This window comes from Zootermopsis nevadensis, unplaced genomic scaffold (genome assembly GCF_977971745.1).
Source record: "Zootermopsis nevadensis isolate Lab colony 2312 unplaced genomic scaffold, Znev_1.0 Znev_ptg000024l, whole genome shotgun sequence".
NCBI lineage: Eukaryota > Metazoa > Arthropoda > Insecta > Blattodea > Termopsidae > Zootermopsis > Zootermopsis nevadensis.
Window position 1 is genome coordinate 17,009,826 of NW_028259156.1, and position 15,946 is coordinate 17,025,771.

General features: G+C 39.6%; 1 protein-coding gene and 1 long non-coding RNA gene across 5 annotated transcripts in view; one reads left to right on the plus strand and one right to left on the minus strand.

Annotated features, from left to right (window-relative positions):
- Positions 1 to 15,946, minus strand: part of LOC110832028 (uncharacterized) — a 226,817-nt gene that overhangs the window by 92,865 nt on the left and 118,006 nt on the right. The gene's annotated exons all lie outside the window — the stretch shown is intronic.
- The window catches only part of LOC110832032 (paired box protein Pax-6), a 106,146-nt gene that overhangs the window by 32,468 nt on the left and 57,732 nt on the right, over positions 1 to 15,946 (plus strand). The window lies entirely within an intron of this gene.

Below are 15,946 nucleotides of genomic sequence, written 5' to 3' on the forward strand. Positions count from 1 at the left end.
AAGTGACTGTAATCTTACGATGTATGCCGAATTCAGCTCCGTACTCAAGGGGGAGGGTGAGTGGTCAGTTTCGTTCTCCAGTCGTCTTAACCTCAAGTAAATTATGCGGTAATGTAATCACTGATGGTTGAAACAGCGGATGGACCTCAAAGCCATTCCACGCGTGTTGGCAATGTGATTAACGCTCGTGAGAAGTATTTTAGAACATTTTGTTAGAGTTTTCTAAAATGGTCGATTTATAACACCACAAGTATTTTAAACACCGTCCATTGTCTAACGTGTAACTAATTTAATATACTCAACGATTCGGAATCTGAGTTATTGCAGTCTTTAGGTGATATGATGTCATTATTCTGACAGGTTTTGTTTTGCTGTGTGAATGTAGATTACGATAATAGCCGACGAAATGAAGTGTTTAAAAATCGTATGGGCCAAATAGACGACCGACAAGGGACAATGTCACACATAACTCTAATATGACATAGTTTTGTCACAAAGTTATTGAGTAATGAAACAATTTTTTTTTAAAATCGGGCCATCGTTCCTGATGGAAACCCAGGAATTCGTTAGTACGAACAATATGAACAGTGCTAGACACAACCAGACAAGAATTTAATCATCTGCTACGAATTTAAACTAGACTTGAGTTTACAAATTTGTTGATATTTGAAGACAGAATTCCGATGCCGAAAATTATTATAATTATGAACAACTGTTAGTCTATAAATAATTACACGAATTATTGTAATTGATGCGCAATTAAGTGTCTTCCATTATTTTCGATCTTAACTTCTCACTGGCAGAAATTTGAGTAATATGTTCAACGAACACGTATTAAGTAGGGATAATAAGTAGGCATACAGGTTGCGAGGAAATGCAGGTGTGGGAAAACGTGACAGACATGTGAACCTAAGTCACGGTACTTCGAGACGCTGGGGTTGAATAAAGCTTTGTTGCGCAGACCCCACAGAACCCCACCCCAACGCATGACGAAGTCACGTAGGTCCGAGCCTTCGAGATCGAAGGTTTGGGGCTCTATGATAGTTTCAGTGGGCCTTTAGGTCTAAACCGCAGTACTGACACATGGATTTGCATGCCATTTACTGTAGGCCAATAAATAATCGGCTCCCTGATGATGAAGGCAGCAAGTACATCTTAAACGTCGGTAAACGTCTACCAGACTATCAAAGAACAAACGGTAATTATGTGACAACAATCAATAGATCTTCTATTGTGTTTATTTATTTCGAAAGATTCTCATTGTAAACAAGATTATTTCCTTAATCAGCGTTAACCGCGTGATATTTGTAATGGTAAACAGTTGTGTTTTCTTTGCGGTAAGAACTGAATTCTTAAATATTATTCAGACGAGCTACGACGTCAAAGGGTTAAATTTGAGATTACTAATGTTTTGTCATATGGGGCTATTTGGATCGAAGCCATAAAAATTAATGGCAGTAGAGATGTAACAAGGAAAATGCCGTGCATCACGCATAAATCTATCAACTGGGCAAGTTCATGTTGTCACATTTAGCTTCCGGTCACGAGGAATAGGCATGAACGGATAAAGTGAAGAACACGGTTGTGTTCCAACAGATGGCACTGGTTACAGACGCTGTAGACTATCTGATCTTACGGTAACCACGACAGCCTCTCCCTTCAACACAATTTATCGGTTTTGTTAAAGACTATTTATACACTAGAGCTCAATGTTTACTGTGTAGAGCTATTTAAATAATTAGGGATTACATCTGAAAAACGTATGACGCTAAAATATAATCCAAAATATAAAGTTACTAAATATTCGCAATAACATTAAATGCAGAAATGCAGATTGAGAATTAAGAAAAAAAAATATTTAAGGAGCACAAATACGCAGCAGGTCTCACGCCACGCCACAGAATTTTTCTTGGACATTAATAATTACTCATCTTATCAAGATATTTCCCGTTTTTAGGGAACCCGAAATTTCATCACTATGCTAACATAAAGCCGGTGTTGGATCTCATCCCGAGTCACATAAATCCATTCCACAAACAATTTAATTAATATGAATTTTAATATTACTCTTTCGTCCAAGACTGGACCTCATAAGTGGTCCATCTCTTGACGTTTTCCAGTTAGAATGGTGTGGAAACGTCGTGTCTCGTACGAATAACTCAAGTCGTTGATGATCACAGACTATTAAAATTGCGCATGTCTCATTGGGGTTAAGCGTATATAATTCCAATGAAAAGGACTCATTACTTGTCATCATGGACGTAGGCTTCTGAGTGGCATTTCCTGCTGTAACTATGGCAACAAAACTAACAATATGAATCATGAGAGAAATTGATGTTGTAAAGAATAAAGATTACAGAGGCAAGCTTACATGAACCCATAATTCTTACATCAGACTACCATCTCTACAGTAAAATATATTACTACGTGTTCTATATTCATTTGTTTTTATGCCAGGGCTGTACAAATGGAGATTCTTCAATTGCTTCCGTCAAAAAAGTAATGTGGAGATGAAACCAACAAAAAAGAAATTTGAACTTCTCAGTTTCTAAGCAATCTTTTGAAATAGGCCTATAGTAGTTCGGTTCCACTGTTCTAAAACTTTAATACAATGACACATTTCGACAGAAATTGAAAATATTTAGACATAAGAAACGGAAAGTAATAGCAAAATTTATACCATTGCACGACTACAATAAGAAGCCTCAGAATTGTGATCTTTGCCTAAATGATGAAGTGTCAGTAATTAAATTAAGGACAGATGGATGGATTGTCACGATCAAACAGGATTAAAATTATAAATGTGTTCAGACGTTTAGCACCAGAAACCTGAAGAAAAGAGAGAGCACTCATGAGACCTATGAGTAGATGGGAAGATAATATTAAAGTGTATCTTAGAGACCATCTTATCAACTAGGACTTATACTTTTTCCAAGAAATAACTTTCTGTGTAGTTAATCAGTCAGTAAACCTATCAGTGGCGCTTGGTCGCTGGGACCGTGGTTTCGAATCCCACTCAAGCCACGGATGTTTGTCCGAGTTTTTCTGTGTTGTGCTGTCCTGTGTACAGGTAGAGGCCTTGCGACGGGCCGATCCCTCGTCCAAGGAGTCCTACCGAATGTCTATAGATCGAGCCAACGAAAAGTTGGGAACCGCGGTTCTCAGGCACTTAAAGAACGGGTCGTTCCCAATATCCCCAGTAAACCTATCAAAGAGCCTTTTTCTTGTCTTACGTCAGCCGTGCATTTCTGTACTATCCTCAGTTGATGGACTGATTCTGCATTTGACCTACGCCTACGAATTCACACAGAGTGTCTGACAATGTTCATTATCTCTGTACAAATTCTGAGTCATAGAAGGTCAAAGTACGTTGGTTACAACAGCCAATATAACCTGGATAGGCTATTCACTGGGCTGATTAAAAGCTATGATCGCCCCAGAGTGCCACAATACGTCTATTTCCGAGACAATAGAACTGAACAGGGCCACTGTGTTCAAACCACTCTATAAAATCTCCATGGCAACCACAGCGGTTTTCGTAAACAAGAGAGCTGTATGTAGTGAGTGACAGGCCACAGAATGTATTTCTCACGCCTGAGTGCCGACTGTAGACCACGTGACGCTTTCAGTAATGGCGTGTCTATCTGAGTTATACAAACAAAAACAACGGAGTGTCAGGCTTTCGTATATTCGTATATGATCTCTGCGATGACGTTTTAACATTCTTATTTGACGTACTTGCCGGATCTAGTTTGCTGGAATGCATTTTATCTGATCGATTCTGCTGTGTTCTAGCCTATGAAGCGCCACTTAACAACGAAAGTAAGATTCGTTCTGAAGGATTTTGACGATGGTGTAACACAACCTGGATTTTAGGGTTCTTGGATCTTGTCCCTATTCTGTCCCATAACACCAGGCGACCGCTACGGTGGTCTAGCGGTTAGAACGCTGGCCTTGTAATCCTGGGGTCTCGGGTTCGATTCCCGGCGGTGCCCGAATTTATAACTTGTGTTGGGCAAGGCCGTGGTCTAGGCAACACGGAGTTTTCCTCCGTGGCATCCCAACAATTACTCCATTCACACACAGAAGAAGGCAATGGCAAACCACTTCTGGATTATCTGCCAAGAACGTATATGAACAGGTCCCAGTCCGAGAAAAGGATGGAAGGATCCTGTTCATATGGACCTGTCGTCAGACAGAACACTAATAATAATAGACACCAGACGATGGACAGGGCCTGAAACCACCAACAAACCAGAACGAAAGTGGGACAGATTGCATTTTATTTGTCGCTTACCAAAGTTGTAACCTGGCTAACAAGGTCACTATGGCGATAAAATTTCGTCTAATAAAATACAAGAAAATATCATTTCCGACTCTGTATAGGCTTTGAAACAACGCGACTTGAGTTTTTTACACACCAAATGAACACCAAATCCATTACGGTATATGAAATCGCAAATAGACCTATTAGAATTGTAATCCACATTTCAACTCGTATTACAAACGCAAGCTTCACACTGTGAGTTCTAAATTCATAGTTGCCATGGAAACAAAGGTTTTATTAACGCTATGAACGCAAATAAACGAATCTATGGCAAAGCCTTCAAATTTTTCTGAACTAAGGACTTCGTGTCTTTGCTACGATCGAGAAAATAAGGCAACAGAGATGGCGGCAGATGAGATGATATGCTAATTTCATGAAGTAGTTAACGTAGAGGGGGCCAATCCCTGCGACCATTTCACATCATAATGCCAGCGTGTAATTAGCTTCTCTTGCTTCACTTTATCAACTTCACAGATTTCTTTAAATATTCAAAGCAGCGAGGGAACGAGACGGAAATAATGTTACGCTTCGTGGTTTGCAACTTTCGAGACAACGACCCCGCCTCTGCTCCGGGAACAATGGCACTTCGCGTGAAGCGTCCGATCTGCACTAGGACTGTCAGAACTTAACGGCACTTTACCTTCTAATCGCGTATCACACTGCGTTATAAATGGAAAAATTAGTCTATAATCCTATTCACACAGTTCTATTTATAAAACGTTTATAGACTAGCCTAATTAAAACGCCCACATATTAGATTTATTGAGATTACTTTATTTATTTACCAGACGTTTCGGCATCCAGTCGGCCTACTATATTTTTGGCCCCATTATACTGAAAACATAAACCGTTACTTATTGTGGTGATTTTATATATAGTAATTTAATTTTATTCCTGAAATTAGATCTCTGTACCAACGTGACAGAACAGTAAATGTTCCACAATACCGAAAGTGGAAATGTTCATTCATCGAAACATAAAGTGACGTCAGAATATTTGGAAATATCGGCGTAAGCAAAATTCCGAATTACAATCAATATCTTACACGGTCCACAGGCACACGGGACTCATTGTAAAGTTATTCGAAATAACTGTAGATTAAAAATGTAAGTGGAAGGCAATGTTTTTCGGTTTCTTAATTCAGTCCCAATTAAAAAAAAACTTTATTAAGTGCTAATTAAGCTTGGAACTTTCAGAAAGACTCACGTCAAGAGATCATAAACAGGCCCACATTTTAAGAACCAGTTGAGATAAATGCTCAAAGTCAAACGTTTGTTTATACAGCCTACACGAAATGGCCAGGTTTTCGAGTCCTTGGCTTGCGCTGGGCAGGCAGTCTGCAGTCTCATTTTTTATTAGCCCGCAGTCCTGTCAGAATTAGTTATTTCGTTTGTAATTTTCTTTCTTTTTCGTATGTCAACGTACTCCGTACTTTCATATGTAAAACTGTGTCCTGTTCGCATCTACATACTCAAGGGCAGTTTCTAGATCTAAATCACTTATATATTTATGAATAAATACAGCATTATCATACATAAATCGATTGGAGTTTCGTGATGACACTGGGACACGCACTGGCCGCGTAGAAGCAGTCCGGAGACCATCAAACGCTAACAAAAGAACATCGTGAAGCCCCCGGGCCAACAGAATGACGTTTACCGAGATTATAGGCTACTGTCCAATAGAAATAGCTGCATTTCATAATTCCTGATTCTTTAATGATTACTTCTGAAAAATGTAAATGAATAATTTTTAAATTTTAAGGCATGGATATATCATATAAGTCAGGTCTTTTCGTAAGTCCGTTCTTGGTTCAAAATATGTCCATAAGAAGCGTGGCTGTCTTTTCCAAAGTTTAAGAAATATCCGATAGATGGCAGAGGATGTGTAGACATAGGCCTACAGAAAAATACCCTCTGCAAAGATTTTGTCAAAAAACTGCTAATTCGTGGACAGTACAATTTTAATGTAAACAAGAAACACGTTAATCGAACATGTTCTGCAAGGTCGACACACTGACTAAGATGAACAAAAGGAATTTCAAAATCTAAACCGGTACCCTATTATTTATTATAAACAAAATTGTTTCTCTTGATTAAAAACGGAATGTAATTTGCTGACTCTACAGCTAGCCAATTCTGTGGAAGATAATACGTGCTAGAATAACGTGTCTTCATATCGCGAGTGCACGTTGGAAGTACGTGTTGGGTTGGCCTACAGTATTTGTACCCACTTCACGGTTCCCCTTAAAAGGATACACGATCTTCAATCTCATTAAGTCATGCATACGACCAAAGTAGGCAAATTTTCTTCCAACATTTTTCCAAAAAACATGTGGGCTCAATCCATATGTTTCCCGTCCAGTAACCGCGGCCTTTCCTTAAATTAACATTTACCAACCATTTGCATTTTCTTCCTTTTTAAACTGTTTACAAAAAGAACCGTCCCGGGCCATAAAATAACAACCCCTAAATATCATTCCTGTCACGCACACGGTACGCCGAGGAACACAAAATATATTTCAGTCGGAAATTACGTGTAGGCCTTCCTGGAATACTTTTAATCGATTTTAAACATTATAGCCTACTGTAAGCCTATGGTACTATTACGTAGCATTTTATTTTGTAGTGTTCTGTCTGACGACAGGTCCATATGAACAGGATCCTTCCATCCTTTTCTCGGACTGGGACCTGTTCATATACGTTCTTGGCAGATGATCCAGAAGTGGTTTGCCATTGCCTTCTTCTGTGTGTGAATGGAGTAATTGTTGGGATGCCACGGAGGAAAACTCCGTGTTGCCTAGACCACGGCCTTGCCCAACACAAGTTATAAATTTGAACACCACCGGGAATTGAACCCGGGACTCCAGGCTTACAAGGCCAGCGTTCTAACCGCTAGACCACCGTGGCGGTTACGTAGCATTATAGACCTATTTTAAAAATGCACTAAAAGAAGAATAAAATATGAATAATATATTAATATATTTAAAGGCGCAGGGGTTACAGACCTGCAGTGTCAAAGGCTAGTATGACTGATGAACGATGAATTGGTAAGGATCAAGAAGGAGCTCTCTATTAAGCCTAGTCGTGCTGAACGTTCTCTCAAACAGATGTGCAGCAAATGCTGTGTTTCGAGGCCTGTTGGCTGTGTCTAAATTAACTGCTCATTCCACAGCAAAACGTTATGCGTGCCTAGATACATACATTACGACATGATAGGGCTATTCTTTAGAAAAGACTTACGAGGACAAATCGATATGAGCAACATTACACGCGATAGGGCTTTGTATACGTAAAACATTGCATTATGATTTCAGTACTTGGTTCAATTTTTCATATGCAACATCTTCTCTAACTACATATTATAAGCATGCAAGGTAACAGCTGAAGGACAGTGGGGGGGGGTGGGAGGGATTATAATGAATGCGATCACGTGGTATTATTCTTTCTTAGTGAATCACGCGAAGCGTTCGCAGATTAGCGCATTTCATAACTTCCTTTCTACTCAGTTTCGAGCTACTTTGTCCACGGGCGAAGTCCCAGGTCTATGCATCACTGTTTGATTTGAATACAAGTGTCAGCTTCAAGACATTTTATTCAGGGAAAAAGAATCCGAAAATAAACGCTGTCCTGTGGACAGATGGACTCGTACTTTTTTGCGTTGTCATAGACAAATAATTAGATTCCCTGGCTGTAAAAATGAAATTGGTAGTAAATGAATATCGGGGAATTTGTCTAAAAATTTACACACATGGAAATTTCAAGGGTGACGAACCGGAATCAATATGCAGGCCTATATTATTTATTTAGTGTTCTGTCTGACGACAGGTCCATATGAACAGGATCCTTCCATCCTTTTCTCGGACTGGGACCTGTTCATATACGTTCTTGGCAGATGATCCAGAAGTGGTTTGCCATTGACTTCTTCTGTGTGTGAATGGAGTAATTGTTGGGATGCCACGGAGAAACCGGGGAAGCCCCCGGAGGAAAACTCCGTGTTGCCTAGACCAGCCTACAAAAGGGCAGTCTATTTCCATATCACTGACCACGTCGCCCAAAATTATTTTAACTGGCGTTCAAGTCGCTATGTTCCTGTAGAAATTTAAGCTAATTTCGGGTTAAGTTTCCTGGGGCTTACAGTTCGGAATACGAATTGTAACAAATGCATGGAGTTTACTTTTAAATGTTAAATTTTGCTTTATAATATAACGGTTCAAACAGCGTAGAACTTATGTTGAAGCTAGACCAATAAGTAATTCTGTCAAAAATTAAATTTGTTTATACTTGGAACAACTTTGAATACCACGATACTTCCAAAGCGAATTTATATTTTATTACAAAGATGAAAGAAATGTGTGTAAACAGGTTGAAATATTATGTAAATATCTGGTTTATCAGATCGCTCACTTTAAACAATGGCTTGTAAAGAATAAATTCTAAGTTAATTCGAAGTTAATATCATAAATTTTTCAGGTGCTTTGTATTGTTTCCCTCGATAGTACGATAATCCAAATAGGTCTACTTTATCCAACAGAAATTCCAGTTTTTTCAGCATTTATTTCATTTGTGAGTCGTGACTTCTGTGTAAACCAAAGTCACGAACACTTCAAACACAAAACTGATACTGTGAATTATTTATAATATCGAATAAGCTGGCTGAACTATGGATCTGAAAAAAAAATGTACGTGCGTAGAGAATTCTGGGAAAAGAACACACAGTCTATAATTTCATAAAACTTTAACATGAGGCTCAGTGGAGTTGTGAATCTACAGGCCATAACCGGCTCACCCAGTTTCCTATCCGATGTGAACCGAAAGATCTTTCCTCGGGGGTAAATGTAACTGACAAACCCAAACTCCATCCAACATACCGAGATTAAGAATGCGTGGAGCTATACTTTGACTCCACCATACGTCTTCATGTTCCTAATTAGGACTTAACACGACGAACAACTCCACCTTTCCCGTTTCCTTCCTTCCGGCTATTAAACGTGTCAAATCACCGTTTGTAACCTGTAGCAATAGTAGTAATAGCTTAAAAATCCCAATGTAATAACACTAGACCTATAGGCCTTGGCCTACTTTGGCCTACAATACCATAGGAACTAGGCCTAGCTAGTCGGAACAGTCACGTGTCGTTCGCAAGTCCAACGAGGACTCGTCTTTTATAAATTCAGTTTTTTGGTCAGAGTACAAGAACAGGTGGTGCCACGGTGGTCTAGCGGTTAGAACGCTGGCCTTGTAATCCTGGGGTCTCGGGTTCGATTCCCGGCGGTGCCCGAATTTATAACTTGTGTTGGGCAAGGCCGTGGTCTAGGCAACACGGAGTTTTCCTCCGTGGCATCCCAACAATTACTCCATTCACACACAGAAGAAGGCAATGGCAAACCACTTCTGGATCATCTGCCAAGAACGTATATGAACAGGTCCCAGTCCGAGAAAAGGATGGAAGGATCCTGTTCATATGGACCAGACAACAAAGATTTGTTTCAGTTCACTGAACCACACCAGATGCATGGAAATCATGAACAGGATTTGAAAGCGTTTCGGAGGAGAACAAAATGAAAGCATTACAAGTATTTAAAAAAAATCATATACACTAAGATAAAAGAAAGGAAGAAGGAAAGCAAGGACGGAAAAAGACATAAAAAGTAGAGATTAAGAAACGCAAGTTTCGGACGGAGAATCAAACCTAAGAATTACTGAATATCGCCTCAGGATTCGTGGTTTTAACCCGTGGTCTCTGGGTCATGGATTCGTACGTATATCAAACTGGAATTCCAGCACGCTAACCATTGCCATGAGTGGCCCGGGGGGGAGGGGGGGGGGGGCAGGTTGCACTAATATCGACCGCCTCTACCCCACCCAAAAGTAGTGATGATTGGTTTACGTCAGCAAGGACTCCTCCTCACTCGCTACCCAGTCGCAAACTTCGACAGAGAGGCGGAGCGAAGGTTGACCAATAGGAGAGAACAAGGCATGAAACGTCACTATAATGCCCTTTCAAATAAATAAATAAATATATAAACAGATAAATAAATATCGTTGGGCATGGATACACTAAAAAAAACAAGCACTAAGAATTAAAATGAATATTTATGTTTTAGGTTAGAAAATTAAAAGTTAGTAGCTCATATTTTATCGAGAGCCTACAGCGAAGTGCAGTTGTATTAATAGTTCTGAAAACATCTGTTTCGATTAACTGTGATTTAAAAACCTGAAATAAATGTTGGTGTTTTGGACTGATAAGCTTTCTGATGTACGGAGTCAAAATTCGTGTTAAAAAATTCTCCATAAAATTAAGAGAAATATCACAGGCCTATCCGGTGGAAGTGTCTTCTTTCGGGGAATTACGTTCCGATTCGACAAGCAGTGCCTATGATGGCTGAGTTACCATGAAATAAAACCACAGGAAGACCTACACAACTATTCAATGGAATGAAGTCTTGAAACTACACTACGTTTCTAATAAACGGGAAATGTCTGCCAATGGCGAATGGTAAGTGGCTTCTAATCTGCCTTTTTTACTTTACGAAGGTTAAATCCAGCACTCAGAAGAAAATAATGGATTCAGCGGAATGAGGAGGAAAGACCTTATAAAAAATGTATTATTTCTCCCCAAATATGTAGGCTACCCGCACCTGTCCCTAACTCCTCGTCCAAATTAATGTCCAATACTGCCGACAAATCTTAATTCAGCTAAGCAATAAGCAATATAAGCTTATGCCTTTCTTGTCGATCGAAATGTAGGCACACATTAGGCCTATAGAAACATCAGCAAACAAAATACGAGAACTTTGTGCAGAGAGACTATAAAATGAAGAAGGAAAATAAAAAACGGAATAATTAGTTAATTAATTAATGTTGAGCAAATAGACGTACATAAAGTCTCTGAATGTTCCAGAAATGTAGTCTACTGTCAGTTAATTGGTTTAATTTGTATTTACGTTCAGATTTATGGTTAAATTTTCCTAATACCGGATATTTCCAACAATAAGCCCATAAAATAGGTCTACGAAGACATAACTCTTAAGCTACATTTTAATAATCGCCTCTATATTAGCCTATGGCAGTAAGATATAAATTCTCATCATGTGTTTAAAACATTATCGCTGAACGACGCACTAGGCTGAGTGTAGCCTGTGTGTAAATCTACAGGTTTCAAGGGTGCACAATACACGGGCTGATAGGCCTACACCAAACAAGCAATATCAATTGTCTGCACATGAGAGAAATCTCCACGCGAAGTACAGGCCTATTAAAATAGGCGTAAGCAACTGCCTATTAACTGAACGAGCAGTGAGAAACGTTAGCCTGTAGTTGTGGTGTTAAATTTTCGGGTTAACTTACCCATAATATGAGAGCATTAATTTATAGACTTAACTGATAAAATTAAAACCTTCATCTACGAAACAAGGACCTTCTTGAAACTTAAACTTTATGTACCACAAAGAATATTCTTATCCCAGGCGTGTAGGTTGTGCCACGTATTGGGCAGGACACGTAGCTCGGATGGAAAATCCATTGGAAAGGCATAGGCCTACACTGTGAAGTAGTAATTACCGACGCTGAAAGTTTCAGGGACCTGTTTCCACGGTGTTAGTCGAACAAGTAGTGTGGCAGTTAACTCACATCCGTGCATCCCATCGACTGTCCTCGTTTCCTGTGGCCCCCGGAATGCACGGATGTTGTTGCACACGACAAGAAGCAGACACACAGACCGACATAAGAGTAATGAACACCCCCCGCCCCTCGGGGTCTGTGAACAAGGGTACAATAACGCTTCTGGCTATCTGCATACAAACAGCACATTGCATAATCTCCAGCTACAGAATCTGATTCTGGAATCCTTCGAATAAATTCATTTACCTCTCATAAAGCCAACATCTCTGTTGTAATTACGAATAAAACAGTCTCATGCTTCATGTTTGATGGGCGCGGACCTCATAGAAAACGTTCGAATGACGTAAGATCTATCACTGCTTATGTTAACGTTGTTCTTCTGTCATTTTACGACAAGGCGGACGGATGAAGGGAATCGAAAGGAGAGAATGAGATATAACTGAGAAAAGGATAAAACAAAAGAACAAAGAGGATTAGGGAAGAAAGTAGGAAAGAAACCATTTCCCACTGCGTTTTGCACGAATAATTAGGCCTGGAATAAATAGCTCACATTTTAATTGATCCACATAATGATGACAGCTGATGATCTGGGTTGTAGAGTTTCAGTGACCCCTGCTTACGTGCTACAACCCAGAATATAGCCATCTTCGTACTAACCGCTGTGCTAACCTCAAGCACCGCGGACCACATAGGCCTAATATTCTCGACATGCATAAAGATGAGACCTGCCGTTTAAGCTACCACAGTCAGTTTCAAAAAAAATCGTGACCGTGCCATAATAACTCGGTTAATATTTTAGTGATCTGACTGTAAATTGATGTAACTAGGATTAGTTCGGATGGGAGAAGCAACAGAATCACCTGAAGGAACAGCGGACCAATAGCGAAATCTGCTTCAGCAGCTCGTAACATTCAAAGCCTCGGCCCAAGGCAGACGCAAATGTTTAAATCATTAAGACGAGCGGTTACGAGAGGTTGAAATGAGTTCAAAGAACCAGACGATGTTCCATTACGAACTGCCGAGACGCTCGGCTAACGAAGCATTAATTCTTTAATTAGGACAAAGTCGAACTCCGTCGAAGTCTGTGCGTCGTATTTGACGTCTGAAGAGCGAGCAGTCTTTCACGTCGCAGTTCAAACCTCTTCTTGTTTAATTACGTGGACTTGTAACCGGGGGACACAAGAAGTGAGATTTCTGAGAGTGTGAATTGAGCGGCTAAGGGATGTCTGGCCAGAATTCGATTCTCGACGGGGACGGATCTATTCTCTTTGGATCTTTGTCCAGACCGACTCTGGGACCGATGATTATCAGATGTTTCTCGACACAGAAATTACGTGCTAAAGTAGAGGAAGTTGTGTTCGTAAGACGCAGTTCAAAATTTTCATGTTCACAACTGCAGGCAGGTGGCGGTGGTGGGGTAGACACGCACTTATACGTAATAATATATTGCTTTCAGCACATTGTCGCCTCTTCGCTTCTTTTGTTTTAAGCCCCTGACTTAAAAAAATATCCACCAGAAATGTAGACATGCAATTGCTTCGAAGACACTGCAGACAACAGCTGCGCAGTTGGCTTACGTCTTACAGAAAGGCGACAAGTTCATAATTAATCAGATTCACATATCGTACGCGTTACGTTACAGAATACTGAAGGTTTGTTCCAGGCCATCAGACCTACAATGTCGGAACTCACACGAGCTAGAAGAGGGTTTTGCTATTCTGGGTCGTGACGCCATGTGACTTGCAGGTACACACCAAAATTTCGGGGAAACCTACTGTCTGATTCATTGACATTTCGGTCCAGAATAAGGAGACAGCGCGTTTCTTCCAAAATTTGGTATGTACCTTCAAGTCAGAAACGGCGTCATAACCGAGAACAACCACGCCGTCATCCCCACTGCCATGAGGACCTCAGATCTCAATTTAAGCACAAAACATTTTGTAAACAACAAAGCGCAGTCTGAGCGAAAGCTATTCAAACTCTGTCTCTGCTTGCACAGAAATTAACAGGGGGTTATTTCTCAGTTTATTTTAGGCTATACATTTAAGAATTTTGTTACAAAATTCATATACCACAGCTGGTAGATTACAGTTATTAAAATTCAGAATTTGGTCTGTAGGAACCACTGTCAGTATTCCGAATTGTTTGGGTCTATAAGTTGGTCGTATAATAAAACGACAGTCAATAACGAGGCACCTTCATGCTACCCCGAAGGAAATACACATTTATCTACAATCGAGGACTTGTAAAAAAAAAATATTACACGATTCTGTACTCGGGTAATTACTGGCTTGTCATATTCTACTGCAATATCCAGCGATCAATACTGCCCTCTGCTAACATTACAGGTCGTTCTGAAGGCACTGCCAGTTTCCTAATTCGATAAAGCAGTGCGGGGGGGTCATGAAAACAGACAAGTCTAAGGGACCATTTCAAACATTATGCAAATAGTAGACATAATAACTTAAATAAAACTTATCTTTCTATGATTACACAGTAGTCAATGTATTTATGCTTCGTCGCATTGTATAATTTTGCACGCGAGAATGAATTTGAGTGAATATTTTGCATAAGTACTTTTTAATTAAGATATTATTCATCCTTTTACTTCCCGAACATGGAGTATTAGATCACATACATTATGTTTTGATTTTTCTTAACGAGTTTTGAACCCGGAAACTGAACATTACGATTGGAAACATAAAGAAACAGAATTCATACAGCACATATCATTTCTGTATATAGGAAATTTGCGTACCATAATCTATGCAAGACTTATAGAAATAAATTACCTAGATGAAGGTAACGTGCATCAAACAGTTTGGTTACTTACAGTGCAACAAAGCAGAACTGAGTGGAATTGTGGTATTTTTCGCATTACACCTTATGAAGTGACTTTTAAAACGCTAATGGCCTATTGAAACTAACTTTTAAATAGCCTATGTAGGCCTAGGCCTATTCAAACTGTTAGTCTACTCGATAAACAGAGCAACTGAAACGATACGTTTTCTGATGCAAGTTATCAATATAGACGCAGATCTACGTGACGTTTCGACAGCCGACTCTACTCCTGTCTTCGGGTAATTGGTTGTTTTTGTTATTGTTACAAGATGAGGAAACGTTTTTGTGGTTAGTGTGGGCCGGCAGGTTCGGGGCTCAAAAAACTCCAGTTAGATTTGCTATCGATATCATTTTCTCAATACAAAGCAAGAAAAGAGAAGTATACTTGGGATATTAAAATAACTAAAATGAAAAATGTAAACAAGCTTTATGCAAGCAACTGAATAAAAATAAACATACTTTTCAAAATATTATACTTCTTATTATTATTCCTGTGGCTGTAAACACAGTGTGGGTCTTGGCAGCCTCCTTTCAGAGGTATCTTAGTCTTCGATGTGTGTATTTATGAGTAGTGAGCGACCAGCCCACAACCTCTGCACAATTTCTACTCAATCCTGATTTTTCTGTTAGAGCCATCTAGTAGAGAATCAAGAGAGAGACGGGTGAGAAATGGCCACTGAATTTTGCTTTCGAAACATCTCGTTCATGTTCGTAAGGTTCTTTTACATGCCGTAAATCTACGACGTGCGACCGCCGGCTCTACTTCCCCTCCAAAGGAAGTTGTGTCCATCGACCTCGGCCGGGTTTGAACCCGCGATCACGCTAACCACTAGTCCACCGAGGACGACTCTCAAACCATTAAAAATTACAAAATCCACAAAGATTAACTTCTGGGCGACTGAGGTCGAAACGGGTCCACAATTCGCGATGATGGACCGGAGGTTCGAAATACATGTTAAATATTGTATTATTTTCATCAACTGATCTTAAATACTAAGGTTTTAAAATATCTGTACGAAGACTACCACAAAATTTTAGTCGAGTGAATCAATTTTTCGGTCAATGTATTACACAAGCCGAATAAGTAATAGCATTTTGACTTTAATTTTTGTGTCCAGCAATTAGAATGCAAAGAAAATTTTCTCCGAACAACAAA